Genomic DNA, 16667 nt, shown 5'->3' on the forward strand with positions numbered 1-16667 from the left:
GTCTGAGATTGGATTTGAACTCAGGTACTCCTGACTCCAGGGCCAGTGCTCTATCCATTGTGCCACTTAGCCACCCTACCCCTTACCATTTTCTTTTTTTTAGGTTTTTTTTTTTTTGCAAGGCAAATGGGGTTAAGTGGCTTGCCCAAGGCCACACAATTAGGTAATTATTAAGTGTCTGAGACCGGATTTGAACCCAGGTACTCCGGAACTCCAGGGCAGGTACAGGGCAGGTACTTTATCCTAGCCACCCCCCAACCCCTTACCATTTTCAATAAAGATTGATGTTCCCTCTTGCCGCCCGACCCTGGGACAGGCTGGTTGTGCTTCTGGAAAAGACGCCTAGGCCCAGAGGGTTAAAGTGACGTGGCCAAACACAGCCATTAAGTAGTCCCCGACCCTACCTGCAGTCGAGTAAACATCCTGCTTTATCCCAGGTAAACTCAAGTATGCAGATTTAATTAAGTGGCCATGGCTCGTGGTCCCAAGAAACACCCGAAACATGTAGCAGCTCCAAAGCACTGGATGCTGGATAAGTTAACAGGAGTATTTTCTCCAAGACCATCTACAGGTCCCCACAAGTTGAGAGCATGTCTCCCCCTCATCATCTTCCTGAGAAACAGGCTCAAGTATGCCCTTACTGGAGATGAAGTAAAGAAAATCTGCATGCAATGATTCATCAAGATTGATGGCAAGGTCCACACTGATATCACATATCCTGCTGGTTTTATGGATGTCATTAGCATTGAGAAGACAGGGGAACATTTCCATTTGGTATATGACACAAAGGGACGCTTTGCTGTTCATCATACCACAGCTGAGGAGGCTAAACATAAATTATGCAAAGTGAGAAAAATCTTTGTGGGTACAAAGGGCATTCCCCATCTGGTGACCCATGATGCCCGTACTATCTGTTATCCAGCTCCCCTCATCAAAGTGAATGATACAGTTCAGATTGATTTAGAAGCTGGCAAAATCACTGATTTCATTAAGTTTGATACTGGAAACCTATTATGGTGACCGGTGGAGCCAACTTGGGTCGAATTGGTGTGATTACAAATAGGGAGAAACATCTTGGCTCTTTTGATGTTGTTCATGTAAAAGATGCCAATGGCAGTAGTTTTGCCACTAGGCTTTCAAACATTTTTGTTATTGGCATTTTGTTATTGTCTTGGATCTCTCTTCCCAGAGGAAAGGGTATCCATCTTCCAATTGCTGAGGAGAGAGATAAGAGATTGGCAGCTAAGCAGAGCAGTGGCTAAATGATTGTAAATCATGAGAGAATTTGTAGGTTTTCAATCAAATTAAGATTTTAAATTCAGTTTTTAAAATGATTATCCTACAAATACATAAATTACACCAAAAAAATAAGAATCTTAAACAGCTCATTTTTATAAAGCAATATTCAACAAACCATAATGCTTTTCTCTTCTTTCCTTGAATTAGAGTACTTTGTGTATGACTGCTGCATAAAATGGCGTGGGAGATGTACCTCTATTGGTTTTGCTTAACTTGTTATGTAAAAAGTCTCACTGTGACTGGAGGATGGGGAGAGGAATATTGCAAAATGGCTGATGTTAAAACAAAAGATATTAATAAAACTTAAAGAAAAAAAGATTGATGTTCAGTTATTATTTCAGTTGAGTCCACTTTGTAATACTACTTGTGGTTTTCTTGGTAAAGAATTTGAAATGGTTTGCCATTTCCTTCTTCAGTTATTTTACAAATGAAGAAACTAGGCAAACAAGGTTAAGTGGCTTACCCAGAGATATACAATCAGTAAAGATCTGAGATTGCATTTGAACTCAGGAAGATGACAGGTTCTATTTTTTTTTAACTTTATTAAAGATTTTATTTAAAAAAATTTTCCCCTAATCTTACTTCTCTCCCCCCGCCCTCCACAAAAATTAATATGTCAGTCTTTACATTGATCCAAATTGAGTGTGATGAGAGAGAAATCATATCCTTAAGGAAGAAACATAAAGTATAAGAGATAACAAGATTAGACAATAAGATATCGGGGTTTTTTTTTCTAAATTAAAGGAAATCGTCCTTGGACTTTGTTCAAACTCCACGGTTCTTTATCTGGATACAGATGGCATTCTCCATCTCAGACAGCCCAAAATTGTCCCTGATTGTTGCACTGATGGAATGAGCAAGTCCATCAAGGTTGATCATCACCCCCATGTTGCTGTTAGGGTGTACAGTGTTTTTCTGGTACTGCAAGTTGAGTCTTTCTAAATCTAGCCCTGACTGTCCCTTGGATTATCTTTCCCTAAAAAAAGAGACAAAACTGCCCTGGGGAGCTAACTGGTCATCTAAAGGAATAAAAATTTCCATTCACATGAAGACAGGGTCCCTCCAACTTGAAGACCATTCAAGTCATCATCTTCTTTGTCATACATAACCTGCTCTAATGACTAGACAAATTTATATATGGGGACAAGAGTAATATATAGGGAAAAGGTATTCTAAGTACTCTTGCAATCTTGTTGCGAGTTCTTGCAGTCTTAGAGAAAAGAAACCATTGGTCAACTGTTCAGTGTCTCATATTATCCCAGCATTAAATTTGATCTAATAAAGGGATAACAATAGTGCTGTGAGGAAAATGCTTCATACATATATTTAAGTAAAATACACATGCACACACACACACAGGCAAAATATGTATACATTGGAAAGTATTAGCATTCAAAAACTCAAGAAAGTCCTCCCTCATTTAGAAAGATGAAATGGAGCTGAGTTTTTAAGGAAATTCAAATGAATGAGCCTTTTTGGACAGATACATTGTATCATTTTCATTCAATTCATCTTTACTCAATGAGTGCCAGACTTGGAATCAGGAGACCTTGAGTTCAAATGTGGCATCAGACATGTACTCACTGTGACCCTGAGCAAGTCACTAAACCCTCAATTTCCTCATCTGTAAGATGAGCTGGAGAAGAAAATGGTAAACCATTCTAGTATCTTTGCTGGGAAAATCCCAAAATGGGTCATGAAGGGTCAGACACAACAAATCACTTGGAAAGGTTTGGATAGTATCAATCAATAAGCATTTATCAAAAAACCCGCTTCTTGCTAGACCTTGTGTTCTTTGTAATACTGTTTGATCTGTAGTGTGCCTCACTTTAAAAAAAGTTCTTTCATATCTATTACTTGATCTCTTATATTACTGATGACTTTGTGGTATGGAGGGAAAGTTAATTCAATGTAATAGTCAGCTCTGGCAATTCTTACTAAGTGGAATAAATAAACTTTAAGAATAGAGACTCTAGTGATAGGTTCTAAATTTATAGAAAAAAACAACCATAGTTAAGTTTAGAGAAGCTAATCTTAGGTCAGCCACAGACTGAGGAATATTTTGGTTCATAATCCCTCTCAAAGACTAGGTACTACATAGCAAAGTGATTGAGTGAATATACAGAGTGCCAATAATAATGGTTATATCTTTGTGGTATTGAAATTTCTTGCATCCAGGAAAGTAGGTCTACATTTATCTTTATTTATAGATTAAGGGTCAGATAGATGGGATAGTGGATAGAGCACTGAGGTAGACTCAGAAAGACTAATCTTTCTTAGTTCAAGTCTAGCCTCAGATGCCAACTAGATATGCAACTCTGCACTAGTCATTTAACCCTGTTTGCCTCAGTTCCTCACCTGTAAAATGAGCTGTGAAGGAAGTGGTATGCCACTTCATTATTTCTAACAAGAAAACCCCAAATGGGTTCACAAAGAATCAGATACAACAAAATAAGAAAAAATTACATATTAGGAATCTGAGAGTTTAAGAGACTTCCCTAAGAACAGAGAGCAAGTCAGATGCTAAAATGGAGCTAGAATCTGAGTGTACTGATTATAAACTATGGTACTTTTCCTTCCTGCTCACAATAAGGAGACAGTGAAATATGCAGAAAATCAAGTTTCCCAGTTCAAATCTATAGAAACCTCTGTATAATTGGGAAGTAAATTATTCTTTTTGGTCTTCAGGTTCTTTGTCCGTATAAAGAAAGTGTTAGGCTATATTATTTCTGAGGTGTTCCCCCCAATCCAGCTTTATATCTATGATCATTTTATATTAAATTTAGGTCTCATCTTATCTAAAATATTATTTTCCTTTTATCTTACTTTTGTTCCTGATATTTTGATCTTAAATATTGAGTTCTTTCTTCTGCTTTATTTGAGTTTCTGGGAGATGGGATGAGATTCTCTCTGCACTCTATCTGTCTGCTATGGTACAGATGCTGAGAAATTACTCATCCTCTACTTCCTCTAGCTATTTCATAACTTCACAGAATTATGTTTGGAAGTAGTGAGAATCTTTTTGACTTTTATCCCTGTAAGATTTTTATACTCCCTGGATATGTCAGCTATGTATCTATCTCCTAGTTTTGAAATTAAATCCAAATCATTGATCACAAGTATTCTATTGTCCCTTGATTAGGGTAAACTAAGTGGTTAGGATCTTGAATATTAGCACCTAACATTCCTCATTTATTCCTATCCCCCGAGCTACTTATAACATCATAGACTTTTAAAATTAGAAACCCAACCCTTCTCCCAGTTCAGAAATCTAAGTCCCCACTAACATCCATGATAGATGGTCATCCATTCTTGGCTTATACAGTTTTGACTATAAGCTTTCTAACTTTCTCTAACTTTGTGTGTCCTTTCTTGTATGTGTATATTCTGCCAGATTCTGAGGATATGGCAAAAATGCATCAAGGGGTGCCATGACTGAGTCTCAGATACAATGAGTTCTCTCCTTTTATATCATCAAGAGCTAATGATGATGATAAAAACTTAGCATTTATTTGAAATCTATATATCTCAAAGCACTTTGCATGCTATCTCATTTGACTCCTAAAACTAGACTGTTGAAGTAGGTTACTATCATTCTCATTTCATAGAAAAAGGAAACTGAGGCTAAGTGACTTATCCAAACTCACATAGTTATTAAATCTGAAGCACAATTTGAATTTAAGAATATGCTGACTTCAAGTCAAGTGTTGAATATACTATATTAAATAATTTTCTTATACAAATTTGTTAGCACATCTAGTTCAGAATTAGTCACATGGTCTCAACTTAGCAAAGTTACATTTGAAACTAATTGATAGATAACATAAAATATAGAAGTCAAAGTGAGGTAAGAAATACCAAGGGATTCTAAAGAAATGAAATTTAAGAGGGATTTCACCTATCTCTTGTAATCTCTCTCTCTCTCTCTCTCTCTCTCACACACACACACACACACACACACACACACACACACACACACAGAAGAAATTTAAAATAATTGCCAGAACCTATTATAGCCAATTATATGCTAAGAAATTTGAGAGTTTAAAATAAATGAGTTATATTGATATAATACTTTAAGAAATAAATACAGATAAAATGGGTAATATATTAAAAATAACTATGATCACTGTGGGTAAATACCAAACATGAAAATGTAATTAAATATTTGAAAAACAGCAAACATAATATTAAAAACAGAATGCTACAAACCACATAAGCATAAAGATATATTTTTCATAGAATATAGCTTTTTAATGCTAAAAATTCTTATAAAACCAGTTTAAGAAAGTCATTTAAAATGACTTTAAATTACTTTTATATGCACATTTATGATATTCTTAAATCTGTATAGCATTTTAAATAAGTGTCTATATATTTATATAACAAATGTACACACATACATGCAATCAATAGAGAAGCAAATATTTCCACAAGGGATAAATCAAGGATGTCCAGATTTTTATTTATCATATAATGTTTGTCCTTCATATTCAAAGAAGACCATGACATCAGGAAGCTGATGCCATGATAAGCACTTGAATTGGATTGAGTGAGGGGATTTTGTGCTAAGCCTCACTTTCCCCTCCAGAGCCATCTGAGTCCAGTGGCCAGATATGAATCAGGATGGGGGGGGGGTTGACCCTGGATGTGAGACAATTAGGATTAAGTGACTTGCCCAAGATCACACACCTAGTTAGAGTCAAGTGTCTTAGGTGGAATTTGGACTCCCATCCTCCTCATTCCAAGGCCAGTGCTCTATCTACTGTACCAGTTAGCTGTCCTATGGAAGAGAAGTGCTACTTCTTGGATAGCTTCATACTGTAGTATTACATTCAATTTTCCTAAAAGACATTTTAGGGGCAGCTAGGTGTTGCAGTGGATGGAGCACAGACCCTGGGGTCAGGAGGACTTGACTTCAAATCTGACTTCAGATACCTAATAATTGCCTAGCTATGTGATCTTGGTCAAGTACCTTAACACCATTGCCTTAAATAATTAAAATTTTTAAAAAAGACATTTTAAAAAAAGTTCAGAAAATTTTAAAAAAGCAAGCATATGTGCACTAAAAATTGTATTTAATTTTTTATTGATTGCTTATGATATTATATTAAATTAAAATTTATGCTATATTAAATATAAAATGATATTAATTAATCAAATGTATCCAGATTTCTAAAGAAGTCAAGTTACAGGAGGAAATAGTCAGTAAAACTACACTGGTGAGGTATTTCAATTTCCTCATTTCAGAACTAAATCAATCTGAACATAAACTATACAAGAAGCAAATTAAGGAGGTAAAATGCAATTTTAGAAAAATTAGATGTGATAAACATCTAGAGAAAACTTAATAGAGATAGAAAATAATAATTTTTTTTCAGAGGTACTTGGCAAGCACACAAAAGTTAACCACGTATTAGGGCATAAAACCTCACAATTTAATGCAAAAAAGTAAAAAGAGTAAATAGATCCTTTATAGACTATTATGCATTAAAAATTACATGCAATATGGGATCATTGGAAAGTATAAAATAACTTAAAAATGAGTGGTTTAAGCAATGAATTATAAAAAAATAAGCAAATACATCAGAGAATAGCAATAATGAGACAACAGACCAGAATTTATGGAATGTAATCAATAAGGGAAATTTTATATTTTTAAATGTTTACATCAATAAAATAGAAAAAGCTGATCAATGATTTGCACATGCAATTAAACATATTGAGTGAAGTGAGCATAACCAGAGGAACATTTTACACAGAAGTGGCAGCATTGTATATTGATCAGCTATGATAGACTTAGTTCTCAGAAATACAATAATCATTTTATGTGTATAATCAATATCAAATTGGTTTTGGTCTTGTGGAGGGTGTATAGGAGTGAAAGGAGAAAAATTTGGAGCTCAAAATCTTATAAAAATGAATTTTTTTATGAAATCTTCATATGAAATTAGAAAAAATAAAATACTTTTATTTTTTTAAAAAGGATGTTTGATTAAACTAAAAGGTCACATTAATCATTATTTAATCATGGAAGGCATGGAGGGCATGATGACTTTTTCTCCTGAAATAATTCCTAACCAAACAAAGACTATATGAAATCAAAATAACTAAAACTGATTGAAAAGGGAAAAATTGTGAAAAACTATTTTCACAAAAGAATCGATGCAACCATTAGAAGAGTGAAAAAAATTTTAACTAGAAAAGATAAACTTTCCATAAAGATTTTCTGATGTTCTCATTTCTAAGACTTTTAGAAAACTATGAGTAGCTAGATAGTAGATCAAACCCTAGGTCTAGGGTCAGAAAGACCTGAGTTCAAATTTGGCCTCAGATACTTACTAGATGTGTGACCCTGGACAAGTCACTTAACTCTATTTTCTTCAGTTCCCCCATCTGTGAAATGATCTGTAGAAGGAAACAGTAAACTACTCTAGGAACTTTGCCAAAAAAAAAAAAAAAAAAACCCAACAAACTACCAAAATGGTGGCAGAAGGAGTTAGATAAGACTTAAATAATTGAATAACAAAAGCACAGTGGACTGGGTCTGGAGTCAGAAAGACTAAAATTCAAATCCAGCCTCTGATACTTAAAAATGTGTGAATGTTTGCCTCAATATCCTCATATGTAAAATGAATTGCAGAATGAAATGCTAAACCACTCCAGTCTCTTTGCCAAGAAAATCTCCTAATGGGGTCACAGAGTGCTGGACACAGCTGAAATAGCTGAAATAAAAAAGTTGCATGCCAGGAACTGTTTTAAATCCTTTGTAATATTCTCTTCTTGGATCACTGCCTTGTTGTAGTGGAGGGGCTTGTGCAGCTCAGTGAAATTGTGAGTTGTACCATGCAGGGTTATCCAAGATAGGCAGGTAATAGTGATATTCTGAGAAAAGATGAATCACTGGAAAAGGAAATGTCAAATCATTATAGTCTCTTTACCAATATATCTCATGGACAGAATTAAAATGAAAAAAAAGATATGAGACCAGAAGATGAGCCCTCAGATTGGAAAGTATTCAACAAACTATTGGGGAAGAGCAAAGGACAACCATAAGTAGTTCCAGAAAAAAATGAAGCATCTGAGCCAAAAACAAAAGGAAGCTTGGCTGCTGATGAATCTGGTGGCAAAAAAGAAATTCTGATGCTATAAGGATCAATTCTGCATAGGGCCCTAGAATGTAAGATTTATGAATCAAAGTAAATTGGATATGGTCAGATAAGAGATGGAAAAATTAAACATTAACATCTTCAATGTCAGGTGGCTTAAGTGACTGGGAAATGTGAATTTGATTTGGGTAGTCATTAAATATTCTACTGTGGGTAAAAATTCCTTAGAAGAAATAAAGGAGCCTTCATAGGGAAAACAGTATGAGAAAAACAGTACTCAGATACAAATTTTAAAATAATAAAATGATAGGTGTTTGAATACAGGGCAAACTGTTCATCATCACAGTAATATGTCTATGATCTAAACAATGATTCTAAAGATGTCAAGTTAATCAGTTCCATGAAGAACCACAGTTTCTTTTAGAGATAAAATACACACACAAACACATTCACACAAATGCCATATTCATCATTAAGGGAATTGAAATGCTAAAGTAAGCATTCAAAAGATAATGGGAATAACAGGCAAGTTTGATCATGGAGTACACAATGAAGCAGGGCAAAGATTAATAGAGTTTAATAAACACTTTCAACAAGCCCAACTCTACACATGGGCATCATTAGATGGTCAATATCTAAATTAGACTGATTATATATTTTGCAGCAAAAGGTGGAAAAACTATATATATCTAGCTAAATAAGATCTGGATCTAATTGGGGCTCAGAACTTGAGTTCTTATAAAATTCAAACTTAAACTGAAGAAAGGAGGGAAAACCATCAGACCATAGAGGTATGACCTAAATAAAATCTCTTGAATATGAAGTAGAAGTAATTAGTGGATTTAAGGGATTAGCTCTGGTAGAGTGCCTCAAGAACTATGACAGAAGTTTGAAATATTGTATAAGAGGCAGTTACAAAAAAAATTCCCAAAGAAAAAGTGAAACAAGAAAGCAGAATGGCTGTCTTATGAGATTTTATAAATAGCTAAGGAAAAAAAGGAAGAAAAGTTAAAGCTATGTCCCACTAGATGCAAAATTTCAGAGAGACTCAATGAGAAATAAGATTTTCTTAAATTATCAAAAAAATGAAGAAAAATAGAATGGGAAAAACAAAAAACTTCTTCATGAAAATTAGAGATTTCTAGGGAATGTATCTCACAAAAATGGGCATGACAAAAGATAAAAATGGCAGGGACTTAGATGAGGTAAAATAGATTAAAAAGATGTTTCAGAAATATGAAGAACTGGGGGGGGGGTGGCTAGGTAGTGCAGTGAATAGAGCACCGGCTTTGGAGTCAGGAGTACCTGGTTCAAATCTGACCTCAGACACTTAATAATTACCTAGCCGTGTGGCCTTGGGCAAGCCACTTAACCTCATTGCCTTGAAAAATCTAAAAAAAAATATGAAGAACTGTACAAGAAAGATATTAATATCACCATTGACCATGCTGATGTGATTACTGGTCTAGAGTCCCACATTTTGAGAATGAAGCCAAGTAGACCTTAGGAGACTTCACTAACAATTAAGCTAGTGGAGGTGATAGAATTCCAACTGAACTATTTAAAATTCTATAAGTTGATATTCCGAAGGTGCTGTACCCAAGAAATTTGGAAAACTCAATAATGGCCATTGAATTGGAAAATATTAATTTATATTCTAATTCAAAAGAAGGATGATGTCAAAGAATGTTCAAATTACAAATAATTGCACTAATTTTACATTAGGGCAAGTGTATGGTGTGCTTAAGATTTTGTAAGTTGGGCTTTAGCAATAAGTGAACCAAGACCTACACCAGAAGTGCAGAAAGGTTTTCAAAGAGGCGGAGAAACTGGATGTCAAATTGACAACATTTAGTGGACTATGGGAATAGTAAGGGAGTTTCACAGAAATGTCTACTTCTACTTCATTGAGTACAATAAACCCTTCGACTGTATAAATCACATTAAAATGTGGTGAGTTCTCAAAGAGATGGGAGTAGTAGATCATTTTACTTGTCTCCTGAGGAAGTTGTATGTAGGTCAAGAAGCAACAGTTAGAATTTAACACTGAACAACTGTTTCAAGATTGGAATGGGAGTATGACAAGGCTGTATTGTCACCTTACTTAACTTACATGCAGAGTACATCATGCAAAATGACAGGCTGGATGAAGTGAAAACTGGAATTAAAGTTGACAAGAAAACTCTCCGCAATCTTGGATATGCAGATGAAAGCACTCTGATGGCAAAAAGTGAATAATTAAGAAACCTCTTGATTTGGGTGAAAGAACAAAGTATAAAAACTGGCTTGAAATTCAACACTAAAAACTTAAAAAAATTAAGAGCTTGGCAGCTGGTCTCATCACTTCCTGGAAAATAAAATTAGAAGAAATAGAAGCAGTGTCATATTTTATATTCTTGGGCTCAAAGATCACTACAGATGGTGACTCTAGCCATGAAATTAAAGGATACTTGCTCCTTGGAAGGAAAACTATGGCAAATCTGGACAGCATACTAAAAAGCAGAGACATCATCTTGCTCACAAAAGCGCATATGGTCAAAGCTATGTGTTTCATTAGCAATGTATGACTTTAGAGTTGGACTATAAGAAATACTGAGGTCTATATAATAGACACTTTTGAATTGTGTTATTGGAGAAGGCTCTTGAGAGTTTCGTGGACATCAAGGACATCAAATCAGTCAATACTTTAAGAAATTATTTAAGATTAGCCTTTGGAAAGATAAATAGTGAAAGCGAAGTTTAAATATTTTAGCCATATAATGAGAAGATAGAAGACTCATTGGAAACAGCTTTCTGCTGAGAAAAAACTCAAGGCCAAAGGTCAAGGGAATGGCAGAAGATGAGATGAATAGATAGTGTCATGGAAACAATAGATATAAGTTGGACATACTTTAGAAGATAATAGAGATTGAAGGACCTGGTGTACTATGTATGGTGCATGTGCTCATGAAGAGTTGGACATCACTAGATGACCAAACAACAGCAAAAATGATACCTTCTTTTGCCAAAGAATAAGTTCTCAAAGTACTGTATATGAATACATAAATGATTATCATATGAGAAATTGCTCCAAATTAAGAGAAACCTATCAAAACAACTCTGACATTTTACCTCATGTGTTCCAAAATGGTAAAGATGAAAAGGAAAAAAAAAGTGTAAAATGTATACATTGGAAGGGGTACGGGAAAGAGCTATTTTAATACACCATTCCTATGGCTGTGTATCTGTAGATCTCTTCCTTCCAAGTGATACACTTGATATACTCTGGTATACTTATAACCTAATTTTTCTTTCACTCAGCTCTCATTCACTTTCTTCTTCTTCCACCCCTTCTCCTGAATTTACAAAAGATATTGTTAGATAGTAGAGTGACTCTATCATTTCCTTTCATATGCTTCTATTGATGAAGTTTAATACAACCTGGTCTTTTTTTAGCAGCTACATTGGCTTATTCCAAATTCTAATTAGTTGAAAAATTATATATACTTATGCATATGCATATGTATATGTATATGTATATATTCACGTATGTATTTTCTAGATTTATTTTCCTACAGTATCTGGATGGTATCCTGAGAGAAGCAGCCTAGGTTGACGTTAATTCATTCTCCTCTGTCTTTAAATGATTCCTTTTGTGTGAATTGACTGAAATATCCTTCCCTGGATCACCAGTCATTCTGAACCTCTAATTCCAATTAGTTCTTTAGTTTTATATAAGTGCCACAGGGTGTTACCAAATCATTTGACCAAAAGGAACATATTTCCTATCATACCTAGATAGGTATTCTGAACTTGTTCATACTTTATGAATATTTTATGAATAATTGAAACATGATAAATGTTTCAGAGGTAACTGGGTGTGGGGATAATTTCAATTTTATCTTGACTCTAGTTTCATAAATAAAGTACTGGAAGGAACCAGTGAAATTATTTGGTCCATTGCTTATACTTTAGAGATGATGAAGCTGAAACCCATGAAGGTTCTGTGACTGCAAAAGTTGCACAAGTAGTATATGAGGTGGAGTTTGAAACCAGGTTCTCTCACTTCAGACCCAGGAATCTTTTTAGTGCACGATCTATTGTCCATACAGGTCTCTTCAGGAGGGCCTCTGTTATGCTATACTTCTCAGAGTATCCTACTCTTTGGACTTATCTTCCTCATCAACAAACTTGTCTATGTGTGTGTACCTACTCTTCTTCTACCCTTTCCCTGAGCTTTCCAGCTCTTCTTTATGTGTTGTTTTCTGGCATGAGAATATAAATTCTCTAATGGTAGTCTCTTTCTTGCTTATTTTAGCATGTATCTCCAATAATAAGAATAGTTTCTGACAAATAGAAAATACTTAAAAATTCTTTTTTATCTATCTATCCCAGGTCTGTGTATTTATCAATATTTATGTATCATCTCTCTTCTTTTGTGTTTCTTTTATTATATAATATATAATCACATTAAAATATTTTAAATACTTATTTTGCCAAACCCAAATATAATCAGCCATATATATGTCATCTTCATATCTCTGGCATACTGATTCAGGATTATACAGAAACCAGCTCATACTGGATTTAGAGAAGAGGGCCATGTAATGTAGAGGTCATATCTATATATGGCTCTCTAGAACATACTTTATCATATTTCACACCCCAACTTTTACCTTCTTGATGAAAGATTTTGGAGAATCTGAATTGATTAATAAGACATATTAGCTTTCATATACTCATGTAATTAGACCATATTTACCCCATGAGTTATGATTACATGTTATATTCACTCTATTATTCATTTTTTCTCCACTATTCTCCTTATTCATTTTTACCATTTAAAATTCATAGTCTTCTATTTATTCCTTACTTCCTGCCCCCTATTTTCTGAGTTGTCACCCACTTTTTTCTGCACTGCCTATTCATTAATATTCCCCCCCAAACTTTCTATTCACTGTAGTAGGAAGTTTGATTTTCATCCTTAGTCTCTACATCTAGCTTCTATGAATGAAAACATGAAAGTACATGCTTAATACTTTTCTAGTGGAAAACCAGAGCTGTGGTGGGTTTGGGTGGGCTCTGTCTCCCTGCCTGGCACATACTTTTGAGTCTAGTTCTTCCATTTCAGAGTGAGCAGCAATACAACAAGGAACCATCTGAGTTTCCATGTTCAGCATCAAAGCTTCAGACAGTACTGTTAAAAATTGATTGGTGGGAAGTTTTGAAGCTTGAAAAACTTCTGCCCTTTGTAATTTGGGCTCTGTGAGTGGTTTATTCCTCCTCCTCCTCCTTCTTCTTCTTCATGAAACTGGCTATTGGGGAGTTTGAGTTAAGCTTCTAAACTATGTTCATTTGAATCTTGAAACTGAGGTTTATGGAAAGTAAAGCTCTGCTCCTTGTGGAAATGGGTAAAATTTAGATAACTACTATTTCTTAAATTCATGTCAGCAGGTTATATCTAACTTAATAATGCTACAGTTGATTGATGGTTTACGCAGAGATAAATGAGATAATATTTGTAAAGTACTTAAAATAGGCACTACATAAATGCTTAGTGCCTTCTCCACAAAAATGCAAAAGCCTCTCACTATTCCATTGCAGTAGAAGGGGTATGGAACAAGATCTAAATAGATTGGTGAATATCAAATCTAAGACAAATGAGACAAAATATACTTTCTACAAGTAAGTAAGGTGATAGAGCCAGAGTCAGAAAGCTGAACCTATATCAAAAAAAATGCCCTCTAGATTTGGGTAGTGCAAATAATAGCTTGAGATGAGCTTTTTATAGTTCTTATTATCTCTTGTTTTATGTTCAATGAAGCATATTCAATGCAGTACACATTTAATAAATCCTAGTATTTAAAAGGAGCTACTAGGTGTTATGGTGGATAGAATACCAGGCTTTGAATCAGGAAGACCTGAGTTCAAATTTGGCCTTAGTCAGTGGCTGTGTGACCTTGGGCTAGTCACTTAACCTTGCCTTCCTCAGGTTCCTCAGCTATAAATTGAACTTGAAAAAGAAATGGCAAAACACCCCAGAATCTTTGCCAAGAAAATCACAAATGGGTTTCAGACTTGACTGAAGAATTAAAAAACAATTATATGAAAAAGTTGATATAGAGACTGGGGATTCTTGTTATTTTCTTTCTTTATCCTCAAATTCTTCATATTTCTCATTTATTTCTTGTGCCATATTCTTTTCCATGCTCTTCATTACTCTCCTTTTGTAATCCTTTTCACTTTCTTCCTTTCAGAAATATTTGTTTTTAATCTTTGATTTTCTTTCTATCCCTCCTCTCCAATATCCATCAATTTTGTGCATATATGCATATATATATATATATATAACAGAATAACACATTATTTTCTTTTTCTTTCTCCTTTTTTCTTTTTTTTCCCCATATACTCTTTTAATATTTCATTCCTTTTAGTGTGATGTATTATTCAACAATTTTCTCCCATTCTTCTATATCATTTATGGTAATGTATAAAGTCAGAAGATGACAAACAATCCAAAACAGGATCTTCCTCATGCTCTTAAGAATGGAGAATTAAGGGGAATGAGTAAGCATCAAGTTGTGTATCAGAATTTTCCCCCTTCTTTACCTCCAGATAAGTGGACTGTTTTGAACATCATCTGTGTGCTCTGCTGTTCTATCATCACCAGTTTTTCCCAAAATTGACTTCTAATCCATTTTTGTATCTTGCATTAATTTACAGGTGTGCACTATACAGCTCACTATATTGTGTATAATTAATCCAAGAATTGAAAAGTATCAAAACAATGACTCTAGAAACTCAATAGCTAAGGAAGGTTAGAACTGGAATCATCAGTTTAATTTGAATATAAGGCTAATCTCAACAACATTGCTTAGGAAAATAAAAATTAGGACTGGGACCAAATTACTCTTGAAGAGGAACTGCAATAGGATCAGTTGTTCCACTTCAAAGATCTGTTAAAGTTTTAATTTAATTTAAGCATTTAATAATTATAGACCAAATTCACGTTAACAATTAACCTTTGAGAGACAGGTGGAATTTCAGCTTAGCCTTTGACACTATAAAAAAATAGATGAGTGAAGAGTACTAAAACCTGGCCCTCACTCACAACTACCACAGAGTCATCTAGTTGGAAGGGACATTAGAAGATCATAAGTTTTTCCTGTATGCTAAGGCAATGTCATACTTAGGCCACTAAAGGTATATAAGAACATAACCTATCTTTAAAAGTCTTCCAAGGTTTTAAAGATTTTTCATTTTTTCTTAATGACGCTTTCTATTTTTATTGATCCTGAGTGTCAGAAAGATTTGTTTTTGTCTATAATCATTTATACTTTTTTCTTCACTTAATCTTTGATAACTCAGAGGAGAAGCAGTTACCATTTACTTAATTGAGGAAAAATTGAAAAGGGTTGAAGTTTGTTTTGGCTGACTCCTCTTGTTTGTTCCTGATCAGTCTGACCTCTCAGTGAGTTGTTAAATAATTTGAAAGTGTTCAAGGGAGTCCCTTATATCAGAGATCTTTTAAAGGATGAAATAAGTAACTAAAAAGCCTTGGAGGACCCTCCTCCACCTCCCCACTCCCCCCAAAAGAATACTTTCTAAAGGTGGGATTTCTGGCACCATTACTTGCCATTGGGGGTTAGGGAGTAAGCACAGGACCTTATTTAGTATTTCTTAGGATCATAGAGTTTAGAGATACTCTCCATTTAGGTACTGTCTTTTTAGCACTTGGTAAAATGTAATATATTCTAATAATGAGAGTGGTATAGCATAATGGTCAGGGAAATAGCCAGAGTTAAGAAAGTCTGACTTTGAGGGGCAGCTAGGTGGTGCAGTGAATAGAGCAGGGACCCTGGAGTCAGGAGGTCTGGAGTTCAATTTTGGCCTCAGACACTAATTAATGCTGTGTGATCTTGGGCAAGCAACTTGATCCCATTGCCTTGCAAAAAAAAAAAAAAGTCTGACTTTGAATCCTATCTCTGACACAGCATCTATTTGCTAGGTTACCTGGGAGAAAAATCACTTAATCTCAGTGCCTCAGGAAATTCTCTAAGATTGCAAATTGGAGAGCAGGGACTGACCTTCATTGACTTAGGAAATATATTCCCTAGGGGCTTCCATATATTCATGAAATTAGATTCCTACCATTGCCCCAAATTGACAAATTTTTTTGTTTGTTTGTTTTTCTAAAAAAGGAAAATAGAAATCTCAGAATCAGAATTAAAACAAAAATAAAGAGTTCACCGATTCTTCATTAAACATAAAGGATTTCAA

At 34.6% G+C, this 16667-nt stretch overlaps 1 pseudogene; it reads left to right on the forward strand.

Moving 5' to 3' along the window:
• Window positions 1-354: 354 nt before the first annotated feature.
• On the forward strand, window positions 355-1394 carry LOC141489672 (small ribosomal subunit protein eS4-like; annotated as a pseudogene).
• The last annotated feature ends 15273 nt before the right edge of the window (window positions 1395-16667 follow it).

The sequence above is a fragment of the Macrotis lagotis genome, chromosome 5 (genome assembly GCF_037893015.1).
Source record: "Macrotis lagotis isolate mMagLag1 chromosome 5, bilby.v1.9.chrom.fasta, whole genome shotgun sequence".
In the NCBI taxonomy this organism is placed as follows: Eukaryota; Metazoa; Chordata; class Mammalia; order Peramelemorphia; family Peramelidae; genus Macrotis; species Macrotis lagotis.